The sequence below is a fragment of the Triticum urartu genome, chromosome 1A (genome assembly GCF_056163025.1).
Source record: "Triticum urartu cultivar PI428250 chromosome 1A, HENAU_Tu73, whole genome shotgun sequence".
NCBI classification, from domain to species: Eukaryota; Viridiplantae; Streptophyta; class Magnoliopsida; order Poales; family Poaceae; genus Triticum; species Triticum urartu.
This window is the reverse complement of record NC_141873.1, coordinates 44,403,045-44,423,183: the sequence shown is the minus strand read 5'-3', so window position 1 is coordinate 44,423,183 and position 20,139 is coordinate 44,403,045. Positions and strand designations below refer to the sequence as shown.

At 44.9% G+C, this 20,139-nt stretch overlaps 1 pseudogene; it reads right to left on the bottom strand.

Moving 5' to 3' along the window:
• LOC125532665 (ubiquitin-activating enzyme E1 3-like) overlaps positions 1-19,864 on the bottom strand; it is a 57,848-nt pseudogene extending 37,984 nt beyond the window's left edge.
• Between the last annotated feature and the right edge of the window lie 275 nt (positions 19,865-20,139).

The window sequence follows — 20,139 nt, the reverse complement described above, 5'->3', positions numbered from 1 at the left end:
TTAATATATAAATTCCTCAGGTCCAGAAATTTATTTTAGAATTTTTTGGGTTCCAGAGTTTGCGTTAGCTACACATTACTACAGACTGTTCTGTTTTTGACAGATTCTGTTTTCCGTGTGTTGTTTGCTTATTTTGATGAATCTATGGCTAGTAAAATAGTTTATAAACCATAGAGAAGTTGGAATACAGTAGGTTTAAGACCAATATAATTCAATAATTAATGAGTTCATTATAGTACCTTGAAGTGGTGTTTTGTTTTCTTTCGCTAACGGAGCTCACGAGATTTTCTATTTTGAGTTTTGTGTTGTGAAGTTTTCAAGTTTTGGGTAGAGATTCGATGAATTATGGAACAAGGAGTGGAAAGAGCCTAAGCTTGGGGATTCCCATGGCACCCCAAGATAATATAAGGACACCAAAAATTCAAAGCTTGGGGATGCCCCGGAAGGTATCCCCTCTTTCGTCTTCGTCTATCGGTAACTTTACTTGGAGCTATATTTTTATTCACCACATGATATGTGTTTTTCTTGGAGCGTATTGTATGATTTGAGTCTTTGATTTTTAGTTTACCACAATCATCCTTGCTGTACACACCTTTTGAGAGAGACACACATGATTCGGAATTTATTAGAATACTCTATGTGCTTCACTTATATCTTTTGAGCTATATAGTTTTTGCTATAGTGCTTCACTTATATATTTTAGAGCACAGTGGTGGATTTGTTTTATAGAAACTATTGTTCTCTCATCCTTCACTTATATTATTTTGAGAGTCCTTTAGAACAACATGGCAATTGCTTTTAGGATTAATAAAAATTATCTTATGAGTGTGTTGAATACTATGAGAAGTTTGATACTTGATAATTGTTTTGAGATATGGAGATGGTGATATTAGAGTCATGCTAGTTGAGTAGTTGTGAATTTGAGAAATACTTTTGTTGAAGTTTGTGATTCCCGTAGCATGCACATATGGTGATCCATTATGTGATGAAGTCGGAGCATGATGTATTTATTGATTGTCTTCCTTATGAGTGGCGGTCGGGGACAAGCGATGGTCTTTTCCTACTAATCTATCCCCATAGGAGCATGCACGTAATACTTTGTTTCGATAACTAATAGATTTTTGCAACAAGTATATGAGTTCTTTATGACTAATGTTGAGTCCATGGATCATACACACTCTGACCCTTCCACCGTTGCTAGCCTCTCTAATACCGCACAACTTTCGCCGGTATCATACACCCACCATATACCTTCCTGAAAACAACCACCATACCTACCTATCATGGCATTTCCATAGCCATTCCGAGATATATTGCCATGCAAATTTCCACCGTTCCGTTATTATGACACGCTTCATCATTGTCATATTGCTTGCATGATCATGTAGTTGACATCGTATTTGTGGCAAAGCCACCGTTCATAATTCTTTCATACATGTCACCATGAATCATTGCACATCCCGGTACACCGCCGGAGGCATTCACATAGAGTCATATTTTGTTCTAAGTATCGGGTTGTAATTCTTGAGTTGTAAAGTAAATAAAAGTGCAATGATCATCATTATTAGAGCATTGTCCCAAGTGAGGAAAGGATGATGGAGACTGTGATTCCCCCACAAGTTGGGATGAGACTCCGGACGAAAAAAATAGGCCATAAAAAAGAGAAAAGGCCCAAATAAAAAAATGAGAGAAAAATAGAGAAGGGACAATCATACTATCCTTTTCCCACACTTGTGCTTCAAAGTAGCACCATGATCTTCATGATTGAGAGTCTCCTATGTTATCACTTTCATATACTAGTGGGAATTTTTCGTTATAGAACTTGGCTTGTATATTCCAATGATGGGCTTCCTCAAAATGCCCTAGGTCTTCATGAGCAAGCAAGTTGGATGCACACCCACTTAGTTTCTTTTGTTGAGCTTTCATATACTTATTGCTCTAGTGCGTCCGTTGCATGGCAATCCCTACTCACTCACATTGATATCTATTGATGGGCATCTCCATAGCCCGTTGATACGCCTAGTTGATGTGAGACTATCTTCTCCCTTTTGTCTTCTCCACAACCACCATTCTATTCCACATATAGTGCTATGTCCATGGCTCACACTCATGTATTGCGTGAAGATTGAAAAAGTTTGAGAACACCAAAAGTATGAAACAATTGCTTGGCTTGTCATCGGGGTTGTGCATGATTTAAATATTTTGTGTGGTGAAGATAGAGCATAGCCAGACTATATGATTTTGTAGGGATAACTTTCTTTGGCCATGTTATTTTGAGAAGACATAATTTCTTAGTTAGTATGCTTGAAGTATTATTATTTTTATGTCAATATTAAACTTTTGTATTGAACCTTTCGGATCTGAATATTCATACCACAAATAAGATAATTACATTGGAAATTATGCCAAGTAGCATTCCACATCAAAAATTCTTCTTTTATCATTTACCTACTCGAGGACGATCAGGAATTAAGCTTGGGGATGCTTGATACGTCTCCAACGTATCTATAATTTTTGATTGCTCCATGCTATATTATATACTGTTTTAGATGTTTATTGGGCTTTATTATACACTTCTATATTATTTTTGGGACTAACCTATTAACCGGAGGCCTAGCCCATATTGCTGTTTTTTTGCCTATTTCAGTGTTTCGAAGAAAAGGAATATCATATGGAGTCCAAACGGAATGAAACCTTCGGGAACGTGATTTTTTGAACAAACGTGATCCAGAGGACTTGGAGTGGACGTCAAGGAATCAACGAGGAGGCCACGAGGCAGGGGGGCGTGCCTACCCCCTTGGGCGCGCCCTCCCCCCTCGTGGGCCCCTTGTTGCTCCACCGACGTACTTCTTCCTCATATATATACCCATATACCCAGGAAACACCAAACACGGAGCCAAAACCCTAATTCCACTGCTGCAACCTTCTGTACCCGTGAGATCCCATCTTGGGGCCTTTTCCGGAGCTCCGCCGGAGGGGGCATTGATCACAGAGGGCTTCTACATCAACACCATAGCCTCTCCGATGATGTGTGAGTAGTTTATTTCAGACCTTTGGGTCCATATTTATTAGCTAGATGGCTTCTTCTCTCTTTTTGGATCTCAATACAAAGTTCTCCTTGATTCTCTTGGAGATCTATTCGATGTAATCTTCTTTTGCGGTATGTTTGTCGAGATTTGATGAATTGTGGGTTTATGATCAAGTTTATCTATGAACAATATTTGAATCTCCTCTGAATTCTTTTATGTACGATTGGTTATCTTTGCAAGTCTCTTCAAATTATCAGTTTGGTTTGGCCTACTAGATTGATCTTTCTTGCAATGGGAGAAGTGCTTAGCTTTGGGTTCAATCTTGCGGTGCTCGATCCCAATGACTGAAAAGGAAACGACACGTATTGTATTGTTGCCATCGAGGATAAAAAGATGGGGTTTATATCATATTGCATGAGTTTATCGCTCTACATCATGTCATCTTACTTAAAGCATTACTCTGTTCTTATGAACTTAATACTCTAGATGCATGCTGGATAGTGGTCGATGTGTGGATTAATAGTAGTAGATGCAGGCAGGAGTCGGTCTACTTGTCGCGGACGTGATGCCTATATACATGATCATACCTTGATATTCTCATAAGTATGCTCAATTCTATCAATTGCTCGATAGTAATTCGTTTACCCACCGTAATACTTATGCTCTCGAGAGATGTCACTAGTGAAACCTATGGCCCCCGGGTCTATCTTCTATCATATTAATCTTCCAACACTTAGTTATTTCTATTGCCATTTATTTTACTTTGCATCTTTGGTTTCTATTTATCAAAAAAATACCAAAAATATTATCTTATCATATCTATCAGATCTCACTCTCGTAAGTGACTGTGAAAGGATTAACAAGCCCTTTATCGCATTGGTTGCAAGGTTCTTATTTGTTTGTGTAGGTGCATGGGACTTGAGCGTGATCTCCTACTGGATTGATACCTTGGTTCTCAAAAACTGAGGGAAATACTTACGCTACTTACTGCATCACCCTTTCCTCTTCAAGGGAAAACCAACGCAGTGCTCAAGAGGTAGCAATGGCATTCACCTGAAGACTTTCAAGGCACCTTTTGGGAACCCAGATTTTCTTCATAGGAGAACTTTCCTGCAGTTAGTGCCAACATATCTAGCATATACTTTACCATTCTGATTTTTGAATAGTTTATAGTTGGAGTTAATTGACTCATCAGAAGAATATGAAGATTCACATGTAAAGCCAGATAAAGTAGACGGATCCACTAAAGGTCCCTTTGCAGCAACCCATGAGGTTTTGGGATACTGCTCAGGTTTCCAGTATGTTCCATCAGCATCTATTTTCCTCTCAAAGGCAATACCCTCTTTCCTAGGGTTCCTATTGAGGATCTGCTTTTTAAGCACATCACAAAGAGCCTGATGCCCTTTGAGGCTTTTTTACATGCCTGTCATATACAATTCCTTCCGCCCTACATCATCAGTGATACTAGCAATGTCCTCAGTTGAGGAATTAGTGATAGCAGAGACAGTTGAAGAGTTTGCAGCAATGGAAGTATTTGAGCATTCAGGTGAAGAATTAGCAGATTCACGTTCAATGCACTTCAAACATGGAGGAATAAATTCTTCCTGAGTAGTGCTGGTTTGTTGAGCAAGTAATGAATCACGCTCCTTCTGAAGATCTTCATAACTCACTCTTAACTGCTCAAGATCTTGCTTTCTTTGAAGAAATTCATAAGAAAGCTTCTCATTATCAGATAAGAGAGTGTTATGATAACCTTGAAGATTGTCAAACTTGGACTGAAGTCTCTGAAGATTTTCAGTCAAAATTTTAGTGCGATCCATTTCATCACCCAACATATCATCGCTTTTGTCTAGCATATTTTGAACCTTTTCAAGAGACTTTTGTTGTTTCACAACAATCTTAGCAAGTTTAGAATAACTAGGCTTGAGATTTTGCCATGAAGCAATAGGTGGGAGCGTAGTCATCATCACCGTCGTCAATGGTGTTGGAGAGGTCCTTTTCCTCAGATTTGAAGATGGACTTGCTGACGAACGCGGTAGCGAGGGCTAGGCTCGTGTGACGCCCGGGTAATTTGGCTACCGTAATCCCACGTTAATGATGCCACGTCACCTCGATTATTGTTGCTAATCTCGCGTTAGTTCGAAACTGGTTCGAATTCAAATTCAAAATCAAGCAAACAATAAAATATTTTCAAAAATTAAAACTAAAATGTTGTGGTGTTGCCAAATAATGCATAGGTAATTATTGTGGAGAAACCACAATTTTATAAAAGGATTAAGTGCACTAAAATATTTGAATAGCAGCAAAACATTAAACTAACTACCCTTTTCAATTTGATAAAATATTAAACTATTTGTTTTATTGCCAAAAACTTATAGGGAAGTGGCATACTTATTAAAACTAAATTAGGGACCAGTGGTGTAGTTTATAAAACCAAATTCAAAAGGAAACTAAAATAAAATAGTAAAGCAGAAATATAAAATAAAACATAAATAAATAAAGAGAAAGCACTCACCCTCCCCCCCCCCCCCCCGAGGCTTCGGCCCAGCAGGCCACCGGCCCGACTGGGCCACGACCCACCAGGCCGGCCCAACCGGCCACCCACACTCCCCATATTCCCCACGCCCGTAACCCTAACCCCTCTCCCAGTCGCCCCACCTCCCCTACTCGCTCCACTCCTCCTCTGTCCCCTTCCCCGATCCAGATCGGATTGGGGGCGTTCGCCGCCGCCGCCCGGAATCCCCACCGGAGACGCCCCGCCACCCACCATCGTCGGTGCTGCCTCCCCTTCTGCGTCACTCGTCCCCGACCTCCTCCTCCTCAACCGCGGACCCCAAGCTCGACGCCGCCCCGACCGCCATCACCGAGCACCATTCGCCGGAGCTCCTCCGTCGTCGCCGGATCTCGCGTCCTCGTCCTCCTCCACAAGCCACGTCGACCCCTTCTCGGCAACGCTGTGAGCCACCCCTGTTTCCTTCTTTTCCCACGTTCACCGCACCGCTACGCCCCCTCCCAGCTCACTGCGCGTCCACGAGCATGCTCGGTCGCGCCCCTTCTGGCCTCGCCGCGTTCGCCATCTTCCATGCCCCTGCGCCTCGCATCGCGTCCGCGAATCCTCCGCAGCCTCGCTGGCTGCTTGGCCGCCGCAAGCCGCGCGACGCGCCGACTCTGCCTGCTGTTTGCCGCTGCTGCCCTCATGCCCCGCCAGCGCACGTGCCACCCCGTGCGCGCCCATCCGCCTGAGCCGCGTCTGGCCTCGTCCGCGCACAGACGCGCCCCTGTCGCTGCTCTGCATTGCCCCATCAACGCCCGAACGCGCCGCCGCGCGTATGTCGCCCCGCTTGCCTCCTCTGCTCAGGACCGCCCACGGCCACCCCATCGGCCACCGCGGCCATCAGCACCCTGGCCGCTGGCCTCGCCCCGCAGCACTCCCCGCCGGCAAGCGCGCGCCCTGGCGCCCGTTGCCCGCAACCGCGCCTCGCGGGCTGGCGCCCGCTCCTATTTCTACCGACCCGTTAAGGCTCCCTGGTGCCGATGGCAAACGGGGCCCATGCCCCTGGAACGTTTAAAAAAAAGATTAAAAAAACATAAATAAATAAATAAAATTAATTAATTAATTAAGGAATTAATTAAGTTAATTAATCCTACTTAATTAATCTAATTAACCTGTTAGTCTAACTAAACAATATTTAGTTTAACCTAGCCCTAATTAACTTAAAAGTGTATGACAGGTGGGTCCCATTGGGCCCACATGTCAGTTTGACCCAGTCAACCTCTGTTGACTGCTGACGTCATGCTGACACCAGCAAACACTGTTCTGGATAATGTTGCATTAAAATAATTAAATAAATCTTGAAAATGATTTAAATCTTTTAAAATTAATAGAAAATAAACCGTAGCTCAGATGAAAATACTTTGTACATGAAAGTTGCTCAGAACGTCGAGACGATTCCGGATACGCAACCCGTTCGTCCGCCACACCTCCCTAACCTATCGAACTCGTAACTTTCTCCCTCCGGCCCCTCTGCCCGAAAACGTGAAACACCGGGGATACGTTCCCGGATGTTTCCCCCCTTCACCGGTATCACCTCATACCGCGTTAGGGCACCCCTAGCACCGTTACTTGTCTTTTCATGCATCGTTATGCATCTGTTTGCGTTGTATTCATTGTTTCTTCCCCCCTCTTCTTCCGCTAGACACCGAGACCGACGCCGCTGTTGCCCAGTACGACTACGGTGTTGACGACCCCTCTCTCTTGCCAGAGCAACCAGGCAAGCCCCCCCCTTTGATCACCAGATATCGCCTACTCTTCTCTATACTGCTTGCATTAGAGTAGTGTAGCATGTTACTGCTCTCCGTTATTCCTATCCTGATGCATAGCCTGTCCTTGCTACTACTGTTGTTACCATTACCTGCTATCCTACTGCTTAGTATAGGATGCTAGTGTTCCATCAGTGGCCCTACACTCTTGTCCGTCTGCCATACTATACTACTGGGCCGTGATCACTTCGGGAGGTGATCACGGGCATATACAATATACTTTACACAGTTACATTACCTGTGGTATTGTTCGGAGTTGGGGGCTGAAGGGGCAGGTGGCTCCATCCCGGTAGAGGTGGGCCTGGGTTCTCGACGGCCCCCGACTGTTACTTTGTGGTGGAGCGACAGGGCAGGTTGAGACCACCTAGGAGAGAGGTGGGCCTAGCCCTGGTCGGCGTTCGTGGATACTTAACACGCTTAACGAGATCTGGGTATTTGATCTGAGTCTGGCCATTTGGTCTATACGCACTAACCATCTACGCGGGAGTAGTTATGGGTATCCCGGTGTCGTGGTATCAGCCGAAGCCTTCGTGACATCAGCGACTGAGTGGCGCGCGCCGGATTGGAATGTAAGCCTGCTCTTGTATTAAGGGGGCTAGTTCTGTTTCCGGCTGCGTTCGCAACGTGCAGGTGTGCTAAGGGCGATGGGCCCAGACCCCTGTGCGCTTAGGTTTAGACTGCCGTGCTGACCTCTCTGTTGTGCCTAGGTGGGGCTGCGACGTGTTGATCTTTCGCGGCTGGGCATGACCCCGAAAAGTGTGTCCGGCCAAATGGGATCAAGCGTGTTGGGGAATGTGGTGCACCCCTGCAGGGAAGTTAATCTATTCGAATAGCCGTGATCTTCGGTAACAGGACGACTTGGAGTTGTACCTTGACCTTATGACAACTAGAACCGGATACTTAATAAAACACACCCTTCCAAGTGCCAGATACAACCGGTGATCGCTCTCTCACAGGGCGACGAGGGGAGGATCATCGGTTAGGATTATGCTATGCGATGCTACTTGGAGGACTTCAGTCTACTCTCTTCTACATGTTGCAAGACGGAGGCTGCCAGAAGCGTAGTCTTCGAAAGGATTAGTTATCCCCCTCTTATTCTGGCATTCTGCAGTTCAGTCCACATATGATACCCTTACTCCATTTGATACCCATGCATACGTAGTGTAGCTCCTTGCTTGCGAGTACTTTGGATGAGTACTCACGGTTGCTTTCTCCCCCTTTTCCCCCTTTCCTTTCATTCTGGTTGTCACAACCAGATGCTGGAGTCCAGGAGCCAGATGCCACCGTCGACGACGACTCCTACTACACCGGAGGTGCCTACTACTACGTACTGCCCGCTGACGACGACCAGGAGTAGTTTAGGAGGATCCCAGGCAGGAGGCCTGCGCCTCTTTCGATCTGTATCCCAGTTTGTGCTAGCCTTCTTAAGGCAAACTTGTTTAACTTATGTCTGTACTCAGATATTGTTGCTTTCGCTGACTCGTCTATGATCGAGCTCTTGTATTCGAGCCCTCGAGGCCCCTGGCTTGTAATATGATGCTTGTATGACTTATTTTATTTGTAGAGTTGTGTTGTGATATCTACCCGTGAGTCCTTGATCTTGATCGTACACATTTGCGTGCATGATTAGTGTACGGTCAAATCGGGGGCGTCACAAGTTGGTATCAGAGCCGACTGCCTGTAGGAATCCCCCTTTCCAACTCCTTAGCCGAAGTCGAGTCTAGTCATTGAAAAACTTTTACTAATATGGCTGTGTGGCTTACGGGCCCACGTCGCCATTGGGTGGTATTAGGATCTTTTACTCCTTGTCTATACTCTGGGACTCTGATCTCTCTTCTATTCGGGTTAAATGATTTTGCTAAAATCTAACTCTAGGTTCTCGTTACCACTTCCTGCCGAAGAGCCCCTTCATTAGAGATGATCGACTGCTTCAACAGAAGATTCTGACAATACTCTCCGATGTTCTCCCGAATCCTTATGCCATTGCTTTTGCAATTCCCTACCACCGAAATATCCCTATGGATAAGTATTTAGACCTGACGTGCTTACTTTTATTCCCAGTCGATCTTGTTATTATAAGATACCCCGAGAATACTTTGTGCCTACTGCCTTGCAGTTCTTTGCCACATGCATACCACTACGGATAATTACTCGCATTTATCGAGTATCCGCTCATCCCCAGATATTCATGCAGTTCACAAAATCCTTCGAAATACCATTCGGTCTTCCGAAAATCCTGAGCAACCTATTGCTCCTGAAATTCTTGCTTGCTTGCATTATGGTTAATCCCATAAGTATAGTAATCTTATTGGCAACCTTTGTCAATATCATTTTTAGTCCATTGACTCAATATGTTGCAAATTCTCGCAATCCTCACTCAGATCATAGAATTCATCCTTCCAGCTCAGATGTCATTTAAAACGTGAGCTGGTCCTCGGCCAATCAGATTGCCATCGATTGTACCCCTAAGTCTATTCAACTTGTCCGTCCTTGATCAGAGCGTTTGCTCCTGATCCCTTGATTTGAAAATCATAATTCCTTTGTTATTTAAACGTTGAATTATTCAGATGTTCTGTAAAACGATGCATTTGCATTCTTTCTTCCTCTGATTGGGTATCGGTACTCACATCAGCTCCATTGTGGATCACCATATCCACTGTTGGATTATTATCCGACAATGTCCTTCATAATTAATCACCTTGTGAGTTCTTTCTCCGATACATAATGCCTTTGGTAAATTGTATCCTCTATTTTGCTAACCATGCTCTACTTTCGAGCTTGTGATATTTACCCTTGAAACTTGTGGTATATGTTTCTAAGAAACCCCGATGGGTTGAACCTATACAACCTTCTCTAAAACCATGTGAACTCGAAAGTTTTCACGAGTCATACACTTCTAGTATTTTGCCAGATGAAATTTCAACACTACAACTTCTTCGAAAGTGAGAAGTGAATGAAAGGTTATGCATTGGAGAAGTGGGAGTCGACCTTGGACCTTTGTGTTCATGCCCATGGACACGATGTAGATCCTATCATGGAAGCTTCTTGTAATAATAATTATTTCCTTAATATAATATCCTTTGGTATTGGTGAATTGATCCTTTGCAAGCGTGGTTCCGACCATATGTTCTTCTTAGATCCCATTTCTCGGGCAAGTTTAAGTACTTGTCTTCTGTGGATCAATACACCATTCTAACCTTTACTTTGATCTTTCGTCGAGTATTACCCCCTCTGGTATCTCGAGATTATCACGGAACTGCATAACTTCTTATGCGTTCTTCATCAAGTATTACATTCTCACTGATTCCAAATTTTTTTTCTTTCACGGGCTCTGAGTTAATAAACACTCAAAGACATCGATAACTGAATCGAGTTCACACCGCGATTAAACAACTCTTGGTAACCTTCATTACTTACGAATTTGAACTCGATCACGTAAATCCTAACCTCCTCGGCTATATCATTATCGTGCCGATTTTAACTGTGCTACCTGGTCCTTAACCCCGGAGCACAACTTTCGATGATGAGCTAAGCTTACGTCGATCTCCCTCATCATTCCATTTCGCCTTGAACAACAAGCTTGATTTCGAGTTTGTGTTGTACCTGTGGTTCCAATAACCTCTTGCTTCATCATTCCTTTGGCTTGGTGTCATCGCTGATCGATTACATCCTCATGAAATCTCTCGACAAAATTTGTCGTGATCATCATCAACAATTGACTCCTTCCAAGGTATCAATTGAATTCATGATGAGAAATACCATCCTTGCCCTCGATGATTTGTTTTATCATCTACCACTTTATTGCCTTCCGTTCAACACAAACTTGTTCGTGTTTTGTGTTATACCTTGCTATCCAACATTGGTTCTCCTTTACCTTGGAGTATTACCATCCTTTATGTCAAGAATGTCGTGAGAATTTCATCACCTCTTGATAATTCTTGATATAGGTGATACTTATCGCCATCACCATTCTTGTCTTGGTCCCCGTGTTGTTCCTAACCGGAATACCGACAAATGGACTAGTAATTTTAAAACTTCTAGCAACCTTATTGCTTTGAACTTAATGGTCGACATCTCATTCTTAGGCCATTTGTTATCGAATCACCTTCTAACATTGATTATACTACCTAAGACCGTAGTTCGGGTGCACCTTCTACCAATGTTTAATTGTGTATGTTTTCCTCGAGCATACCTCACTATATCATTTGATCTGACAAATGTTATCTCTTTGTTCGCATAATTGTGGAAATCCATCTTTTGGAAATCCCAATGATTTGTCACTGAGTTCATCAGCCACCTCCTCATCCTCTCCTTGGTTTACTGATGAACTCTTGTTTCGAAACTCGCTTCCATAGTTCATTTCCCGAGAATCTTACGAGGTCTTCTCGTCAATTCTTGTCGTACCTTGTTATCTCAGGCATCCTGAGTCTGAGGTATCCTGACTCCAATCAGATCTGAAACTCGGTCAGATATGATGGTTGGAATATTTTCCAAGAGTCATAACATTGGTCCTTATATGACCCGGTAAGATGATGTCATGCCTAGCACACCTGGCCGGAGGACCTATTGTTATAGTTTCTTTTTCAGCAAGGTTATCCACTCTTCCATGAAGAAATTGTAAGACTTATTCTACAAGTTATTCCTAATAGACCCTTTGTGTTTCCAAAGTCTGATATTCACCTGTTGACCATGTCCATGCTATCTTGAAGCATGTCTGTGGTACTCCGATTTTGAACAGGAACAATTGAAGCCCAATGTTAAATGTTTCCTGCTCAATTATCCAAACACCGCTGTATGGGTAATGTCATGAAAATTCTCTCCCGTACCTAAAGAGTTTTCTACATTATATCCTGTCATGGATATCATGCTCTACTTGTCCTTGGGAAGGATATACCTTTGAAATGTGTGTTTAAACCCTTTTTCCTTTCCATTGTTCTGTTTAATCTGATAATCATATTTGCCTTTCCATTGGTTGGTTTAACGCGTCTTGTGATCTATATGATCTAAGCGGTAATATTCTCCTGCTTATGTAAACACCTCGGTGTACAATTCTGTCAGCAAGACCCTGTTACTATTGTTGATGACATTTCGGTAGCCACCGATGGACGAGAACCTTGCCTATTGGCTCGCCTCGTTCAACGAGCAGGAAAATGGTTCTCTTCGTCCCTCGCCCTTGGTATCGATGTTGTTGCTGACATAGCTGACAGGCTATCCTCTGACACGCCTTGCCTACATGATCGTGCAAATCGTCACCGCCTCCCTACTTTTAACCCACATGGTGGGTCCATAACCCATAGTTCCACAGGATCGAAAACTGACTCTCCTGAACACCACCTGTTCCCAAGGTTATTCCTCGCGCTTGAATTCGTATGTAATTCACGGACCACCTTTCTAGTGATCTATTCTAGTATGAGGCGCAATACCTATTCTCGTTGCCCTGAAACCCTTTCACCTTCTGATTAGGCATCGAACGATTGCCTATCCGTTTGAAACTTCTCATGGTACCTTCTTACTTTGCTCTCGATATCTTCTTAAGTTTCAAATCAAGAGATACTTATGCTTCTTCCCTGAGTTAACCGTCTGATGCTCGATCTTGTTAGAATCCATCCATATAGATTTTTCCCTTCTTATCCTTTCGTAAGTACGTTGAAGGTCCTAAAGGAAGGATGATGACTTCATCATGATGACCTGAAGCAGAGGATTGAACACATCAATGTAATGGATTGACCTCTTCGAGAAGAGCAACTATGACCGAGAAGAATCGTTAGAATTTCGTAACCAGATCCCTTCCCCTTATTGCCGCTCCAAAATCTCGGGACGAGATTTCTTGTAGTGGAGGAGAATTGTGACGCCCGGGTAATTTGGCTACCGTAATCCCACGTTAATGATGCCACGTCACCTCGATTATTGTTGCTAATCTCGCGTTAGTTCGAAACCAGTTCGAATTCAAATTCAAAATCAAGCAAACAATAAAATATTTTCAAAAATTAAAACTAAAATGTTGGGGTGTTGCCAAATAATGCATAGGTAATTATTGTGGAGAAACCACAATTTTATAAAAGGATTAAGTGCACTAAAATATTTGAATAGTAGCAAAACATTAAACTAACTACCCTTTTCAATTTGATAAAATATTAAACTATTTGTTTTATTGCCAAAAACTTATAGGGCAGTGGCATACTTATTAAAACTAAATTAGGGACCAGTGGTGTAGTTTATAAAACCAAATTCAAAAGGAAACTAAAATAAAATAGTAAAGCAGAAATATAAAATAAAACATAAATAAATAAAGAGAAAGCACTCACCCTCCCCCCCCGAGGCTCCGGCCCAGCAGGCCACCGGCCCGACTGGGCCACGACCCACCAGGCCGGCCCAACCGGCCACCCTCACTCCCCATATTCCCCACACCCGTAACCCTAACCTCTTTCCCAGTCGCCCCACCTCCCCTACTCGCTCCACTCCTCCTCTGTCCCCCTCCCCGATCCAGATCGGATCGGGGGCGTTCGCCGCCGCCGCCCGGAATCCCCACCGGAGACGCCCCGCCACCCACCATCGTCGGTGCTGCCTCCCCTTCTGCGTCACTCGTCCCCGACCTCCTCCTCCTCAACCGCGGACCCCAAGCTCGACGCCGCCCCGACCGCCATCACCGTGCGCCATTCGCCGGAGCTCCTCCGTCATCGCCGGATCTCGCGTCCTCGTCCTCCTCCACAAGCCACGTCGACCCCCTTCTCGGCAACGCTGTGAGCCGCCCATGTTTCCTTCTTTTCCCACGTTCACCGCACCGCTACGCCCCCTCCCTGCTCACTGCGCGTCCATGAGCATGCTCGGTCGTGCCCCTTCTGGCCTCGCCGCGTTCGCCGTCTTCCATGCCCCTGCACCTCGCATCGCGTCCGCGAATCCTCCGCAGCCTCGCTGGCTGCTTGGCCGCCGCAAGCCGCGCGACGCGCCGACTCTGCCTGTTGTTTGCCGCTGCTGCCCTCACGCCCCGCCGGCGCACGTGCCACCCCGTGCGCGCCCATCCGCCTGAGCCGCGTCTGGCCTCGTCCGCGCACAGACGCGCCCCTGTCGCTGCTCTGCATCGCCCCATCAACGCCCGAACGCGCCGCCGCGCGTATGTCGCCCTGCTTGCCTCCTCTGCTCAGGACCGCCCACGGCCACCCCGTCGGCCACCGCGGCCATCAGCACCCTGGCCGCTGGCCTCGCCCTGCAACACTCCCCGCCGGCGAGCGCGCGCCCTGGCGCCCGTTGCCCGCAACCGCGCCTCGCGGGCTGGCGCCCGCTCCTGTTTCTACCGACCCGTTAAGGCTCCCTGGTGCCGATGGCAAACGGGGCCCATGCCCCTGGAACGTTTAAAAAAAAGATTAAAAAAACATAAATAAATAAATAAAATTAATTAATTAATTAAGGAATTAATTAAGTTAATTAATCCTACTTAATTAATCTAATTAACCTGTTAGTCTAACTAAACAATATTTAGTTTAACCTAGCCCTAATTAACTTAAAAGTGTATGACAGGTGGGTCCCATTGGGCCCACATGTCAGTTTGACCCAGTCAACCTCTGTTGACTGCTGACGTCATGCTGACACCAGCAAACACTGTTCTGGATAATGTTGCATTAAAATAATTAAATAAATCCTAAAAATGATTTAAATCTTTTAAAATTAATAGAAAATAAACCGTAGCTCAGATGAAAATACTTTGTACATGAAAGTTGCTCAGAACGTCGAGACGATTCCGGATACGCAACCCGTTCGTCTGCCACACGTCCCTAACCTATCGAACTCGTAACTTTCTCCCTCCGGCCCCTTTGCCCGAAAACGTGAAACACCGGGGATACGTTCCCGGATGTTTCCCCCCTTCACTGGTATCACCTCATACCGCGTTAGGACACCCCTAGCACCGTTACTTGTCTTTTCATGCATCGTTATGCATCTGTTTGCATTGTATTCATTGTTTCTTCCCCCTCTTCTTCCGCTAGACACCGAGACCAACGCCGCTGCTGCCCAGTACGACTACGGTGTTGACGACCCCTCTCTCTTGCCAGAGCAACCAAGCAAGCCCCCCCTTTGATCACCAGATATCTCCTACTCTTCTCTATACTTCTTGCATTAGAGTAGTGTAGCATGTTACTGCTCTCCGTTATTCCTATCCTGATGCATAGCCTGTCCTTGCTACTACTGTTGTTACCATTACCTGCTATCCTACTGCTTAGTATAGGATGCTAGTGTTCCATCAGTGGCCCTACACTCTTGTCCGTCTGCCATACTATACTACTGGGCCGTGATCACTTCGGGAGGTGATCACGGGCATATACAATATACTTTACACAGTTACATTACCTGTGGTATTGTTCGGAGTTGGGGGCTGAAGGGGCAGGTGGCAACGTTACTTTACACAGTTACCACCTAGGAGAGAGGTGGGCCTGGCCCTGGTCGGCGTTCGCGGATACTTAACACGCTTAACGAGATCTGGGTATTTGATCTGAGTCTGGCCATTTGGTCTATACGCACTAACCATCTACTCGGGAGTAGTTATGGGTATCCCGGCATCGTGGTATCAGCCGAAGCCTTCGTGACGTCAGCGACTGAGTGGCGCGCGCCGGATTGGAACGTAAGCCTGCTCTTGTATTAAGGGGGCTAGTTCTGCTTCCGGCCATGTTCGCAACATGCAGGTGTGCTAAGGGCGATGGGCCCAGACCCTTGTGCGCTTAGGTTTAGACCGGCGTGCTGACCTCTCTGTTGTGCCTAGGTGGGGCTGCGACGTGTTGATCTTTCGCGGCCGGGCATGACCCCGAAAAGTGTGTCCGGCCAAATGGGATCAAGCGTGTTGGGGAATGTGGTGCACCCCTGCAGGGAAGTTAATCTATTCGAATAGCCGTGATCTTCGGTAACAGGACGACTTGGAGTTGTACCTTGACCTTATGACAACTAGAACCAGATACTTAATAAAACACACCCTTCCAAGTGCCAGATACAACCGGTGATCGCTCTCTCACAGGGCGACGAGGGGAGGATCATCGGTTAGGATTATGCTATGCGATGCTACTTGGAGGACTTCAGTCTACTCTCTTCTACATGTTGCGAGACGGAGGCTGCCAGAAGCGTAGTCTTCGAAAGGATTAGTTATCCCCCTCTTATTCTGGCATTCTGCAGTTCAGTCCACATATGATACCCTTACTCCATTTGATACCCATGCATATGTAGTGTAGCTCCTTGCTTGCGAGTACTTTGGATGAGTACTCACGGTTGCTTTCTCCCCCTTTTCCCCCTTTCCTTTCATTCTGGTTGTCGCAACCAGATGCTGGAGTCCAGGAGCCAGACGCCACCGTCGACGACGACTCCTACTACATCGGAGGTGCCTACTACTACGTGCTGCCCGCTGACGACGACCAGGAGTAGTTTAGGAGGATCCCAGGCAGGAGGCCTGCGCCTCTTTCGATCTGTATCCCAGTTTGTGCTAGCCTTCTTAAGGCAAACTTGTTTAACTTATGTCTGTACTCAGATATTGTTGCTTTCGCTGACTCGTCTATGATCGAGCTCTTGTATTTGAGCCCTCGAGGCCCCTGGCTTGTAATATGATGCTTGTATGACTTATTTTATTTGTAGAGTTGTGTTGTGATATCTACCCGTGAGTCCTTGATCTTGATCGTACACATTTGTGTGCATAATTAGTGTACGGTCAAATCGGGGGCGTCACAGCTCGCCACACCAGAGTCCGACTCCTCAGATTCCTCCTCTTCCTCATTTTCCTCAGATTCAGCTTCAGAGTCCATTTCCTTGCCAATGAATGCCCGAGCCTTCTTGGAGCCGCTCTTCTTGTGAGATGAAGACCTTGAAGGTTTTGATGAAGAGGACTTTGAAGATTTCTTCTTCTTCTTTGAACCATCAGAACTGTAGTCCTTGTACTTCTTCTTCTTTGATTCCTTTTCCCACTGAGGACAATCTTGAATGTAGTGACCGGTTTTCTAGCATTTATGTCAGAGTCTCTTCTGGTAATTATGGAATGAGGAATCTGATCTTAAGTCACCACTTCTTGAGGATTTTCCAAAACGACCACGTCTTGAGAACTTCTGGAATTTCCTCACGAGCATTGCTAGCTCCTGGCTCAGTTCTTCAGGGTCACCAAGGCTGCTACCAGAATCTTCACCTTCAGATTCAGACACTGCCTTGGCCTTCAGAGCTCGTGATCTGCCATAGCTTGGTCCATAGAGATCTCTCTTGTCAGCAAGCTGGAACTCATGAGTGTTTAGCCTCTCGAGGATACCAGCGGGATCAAGTGACTTATAGTCTCCATGTTCTTGTATCATCAATGTCAAAGTATCAAATGAGGAATCAAGTGATCTCAGTAATTTCTTCACCACCTCATGGTCGATGATGTCAGTGGCACCAAGTGCTTGAAGCTCATTTGAGATGTCAGTGAGTCGATTGAAGGTTTGCAGAACATTTTCATTGTCGAGTCTTTTGAAGCGGTTGAAGAGATTGCAAAGAACGTCAACTCGAGAGTCAAGCTGTGTTGAGACTCCTTCATTGACCTTGGACAGCATGTCCCACATAAGCTTTGTTGTTTCCAAAGCACTCACTCTGCCATACTGCCCTTTGCTCAGATTGCCACATATGATGTTCTTCACTTGAGAGTCGAGTTGCTTGAATCTCTTCACATCAGCAGCATTGATGGTAGGAGTGACAGAGGGAACGCCATTTTCCACAATGTACCAGAGATCGTTGTCAATTGCATCAAGATGCATGCGCATCTTATTCTTTCAGTAGGGGTAGTCCATCCCATCGAAGGTAGGACACCCGGAAGAAACCTTGATCTTACCTGCGGTCGACATAACTAAAACTCCAGGCGGTTAAACCAAAATCACATAGAACAAGGGAGTACCTTGCTTTGATACCAATTAAAAGTGTGTTAAGTCGACTAGAGGGGGGTGAATAGGCGATATTTATGAATTCTTCACTGAGGAATTTCAGGGTGAGGAAATTCCTGAGTGAAGAACTACTTGCAGCGGAATAAGTACTCAGAAGTAAGCATAATAGAATATAAGCATGGTCTTCATGATGAAATGAAAACAAGCACAAATTACAGTAAGCGTAAACACAGGATAAACAGAATGAAGACAAACATACTAAAGAAATTGAACTGAGGAAATAGAGAAAGTCTTCAGTCAAAGTCTTCAAACAGATATGAACAAGCACACAACACAGAAATGAGGAAATGAAAGGGTTGAGGAAATGGAACTAGTTAGCTCGGTGAAGACAATGATTTGGTAGACCAGTTCCAACTGTTGTGACAGTTGTACATCTGGTTAGGGCGGCTAGGTATTCAAACCTGAGGACACACAGTCCCGGACACCCAGTCCTGAACACGCAGTCCAGAACACTCAGTCCTCGCCGTATTCCCGTTGAGCTAAGGTCACACAGACCTCGCCCAATCACTCATGGTAAGTCTTCAGGTGACTTCCGAACCTTCACAGACTCGGTCACTCGACAATCCACAATTTCCTCTTGGATGCTCTAGACCATGACACCTAACCGTCTGGAAGATGCACAGTCTTCAAAGGTGACAAGCGTCGGATCCACACAGGATCAATCTCTTTAGTGATGCTCAATCACTTTGGGTTTGAAGGTGTTTGGGTTTGGGTTTTCCTCACTTGATGATTTTTGCTCAAAGTCCTCGGAGGATGGGATGCTCTCAAATGACAAGTGTCAGTTTCTCTCAGAGTAGCCAACCAGCTAGTGGTTGTATGGGGCAGCTATTTATAGCCTAGGGAGCAGCCCTACATGATAAGACATAAATGCCCTTCAATGATATGACCGTTAGGTGGAAGGATATTTTGGGACAGCTGGCGCGTAGCACAGCAACGGTCGGAAATTTGACTAACAAATTCCTCAGGGCTATCATGTTCCACTCCTGTAGGCAATCCGCACTGGCGAATTCCTAACTCCTCAGTCAGAAAAAATTCCTCATAGACCAAAAGAGCTTCGTCTCTGTCACTGATGAAATTGACTGAACTATATGAGATTTCCAATGGCTTCACTCGAAGGGATTGGTAGGTGTAGGATTTTGAGTTGAGCATCACTTGGAAATTTTTCCTTAGTATTTCCTCGACCCCCTTTAATAGTACGCTGTTTCCTATGACTCAAGAAAGAGAAAATGAAACTACAAAAACAAAAGTCTTCACGCTTCATGTTCCTCGAATGAATACCAAGTCTTCAAGATCACACCAATTTCTTCACTTTCAAAGTCTTCAGAAAGTCTTCAGAAATCCAAAGCCTTCAGCTGAAGAACTTCATTTTTAGGGGTCGACTTCCTCTGTAAATATCAAACTCCTCATAGACTTATAGACCTGTGTACACTCACAAACGCATCAGTCCCTTAACCTATAAGTCTTCAATACACCAAAATCACTAAGGGGCACTAGATGCACTTATAGCTTGTCAACCTCTTGCATACCATAGTTCCTCACATGCATATTAGCAAGACCAGCAATCAAGTCCATGTGGAGACATGTATCATCATCCTACAAAAGAAAAATGTCATGTAACCAGAATTAGTGAAGAAACAGGATCAGCTATAAATATTTGATTATTTTTCTCCTTTTATAGTGGTTTGTCAGAATATATTTTGAGAACTGAAATTAACAAATTCCCATAAGGTAGAATTGCATTCCTTATGCTTCATACCAGAAACAAGGAAGTTATTAAGAATATATAACAAAGTCAACAACAACTATTTGACACAGGCAATCACAGATGAAAACATCTTTACGGTGCCAGCACATAAAACAAA